The following is a 2,290-nucleotide window of genomic DNA, read 5'->3' on the forward strand; positions in this document are numbered from 1 at the left end:
GCCAGTGGTGCCAGTGCACTCTCTGAGCTCACTGCAGTGCATCCCCAGTGGTGCCAGTGCACTCTCTGGACTCACTGCACTGCATCCCCAGTGGTGCCAGTGCACTCTCTGGACTCACTGCACTGCATCAACAGTGGTGCCAGTGTAGTCTCTGGACTTACAGCAGTGCATCCCCAGTGGTGCCAGTGCAACTACTGGACTCACTGCAGTGTAGCTCAGTGGTGCCAGTGCACTCTCTGGACTCACTGCACTGCATCCCCAGTGGTGCCAGTGCACTCTCTGGACTCACTGCACTGCATCCCCAGTGGTGCCAGTGCACTGTCTGGACTCACTGCATTGTATCGCCATTGGAGCCGGTGCACTCTCTGGACTCACTAAACTGCATCCCCAGTGGTGCCAGAGAACTCTCTGGTCTCACTGCAGTGCATCCCCAGTGGTGCCAGTGCACTCTCTGGACTCACTGCATCCCCAGTGGTGCCAGGGCACTCTCTGGACTCACAGCACTGCATCCCCATTGGTGCCAGTGCACTCTCTGGACTCACTGCACTAAAACCCCAGTGGTGCCAGTGCAGTCTCTGGACTCACTGCACTGCATCCCCAGTGGTGCCAGTGCACTCTCTGGACTCACCGGGGTGCATCCCCAGTGGTGCCAGTGCACTCTCTGGACTCACTGCACTGCATCCCCTGTGGTGCCAGTGTACTCTCTGGACTCACTGCAGTGCATCCCCAGTGGTGCCAGTGTACTCTCTGGACTCACTGCACTGCATCACCAGCGGTGCCAGTGCACTCTCTGGACTCACTGCAGTGCATCCCCAGTGGTGCCAGTGCACTTTCTGGAGTCACTGCAGTGCATCCCCTGTTGTGCCAGTGCACTCTCTGCACTCACTGCACTGCATCCCCAGAAGTGCCAGTGCACTCACTGGACTCACTGCACTGCAACTCCAGTGGTGCCAGTGCACTCTCTGGACGCACTGCACTGCATCCCCAGTGGTGCCAGTGCACTCTCTGGAGTCACTGCGCTGCATCCCCAGTGGTGCCAGTGCCCTCTCTGGAGTCACTGCACTACATCCCCTGTGGGGCCAGTGCACTCTCTGGACTCACTGCAGTGCATCCCCAGTGGTGCGAGTGCACTCTCTGGACTCACCGGGGTGCATCCCCAGTGGTGCCAGTGCACTCTCTGGACTCACCGGGGTGCATCCCCAGTGGTGCCAGTGCACTCTCTGGACTCACTGCAGGTCATCCCCAGTGGTGCCAGTGCACTCTGTGGACTCACTGCAGTTCATCCCCAGTGGTGCCAGTGCACTCTGTGGACTCACTGCAGTGCATCCCCAGTGTTGCCAGTGCACTCTCTGGACTCACTGCACTGCATCCCCAGTGGTGCCAGTGCACTCTCTGGACTCACTGCACTGCATCCCCAGTGGCGCCAGTGCACTCTCTGGACTCACTGCACTGCATCCCATTGGTGCTAGTGCACTCTCTGGACTCACTGCACTGCATCCCCAGTGGTGCCAGTGCACTCTCTGGACTCACTGCACTGCATCCCCAGTGGTGCCAGTGCACTCTCTGGACTCACTGCAGTGCATCCCCAGTGGTGCCAGTACACTCTCTGGACTCACTGCAGTGCTTCCGCACTGGTGCCAGTGCACTCTCTGCACTCACTGCACTGCATCAACAGTGGTGCCTCTGCACTCTCTGGAGTCACTGCACTGCATCCCCAGTGGTGCCAGTGCACTCTCTGGACTCACTGTAGTGCATCCCCAGTGGTGCCAGTGCACTCTCTGGACTCACTGCACTGCGTCCCCAGTGGTGCCAGTGCACTCTCTGGACTCACTGCACTGCGTCCCCAGTGGTGCCAGTGCACTCTCTGGACTCACTGCACTGCATCGCCAGTGGTGCCAGTGCACTCTCTGAGCTCACTGCAGTGCATCCCCAGTGGTGCCAGTGCACTCTCTGGACTCACTGCACTGCATCCCCAGTGGTGCCAGTGCACTCTCTGGACTCACTGCACTGCATCAACAGTGGTGCCAGTGTAGTCTCTGGACTTACAGCAGTGCATCCCCAGTGGTGCCAGTGCAACTACTGGACTCACTGCAGTGTAGCTCAGTGGTGCCAGTGCACTCTCTGGACTCACTGCACTGCATCCCCAGTGGTGCCAGTGCACTCTCTGGACTCACTGCACTGCATCCCCAGTGGTGCCAGTGCACTGTCTGGACTCACTGCATTGTATCGCCATTGGAGCCGGTGCACTCTCTGGACTCACTAAACTGCATCCCCAGTGGTGCCAGAGAAC

Source organism: Anser anser (genome assembly GCF_964211835.1).
Source record: "Anser anser genome assembly, contig: HAP1_SCAFFOLD_47, whole genome shotgun sequence".
Lineage (NCBI taxonomy): Eukaryota > Metazoa > Chordata > Aves > Anseriformes > Anatidae > Anser > Anser anser.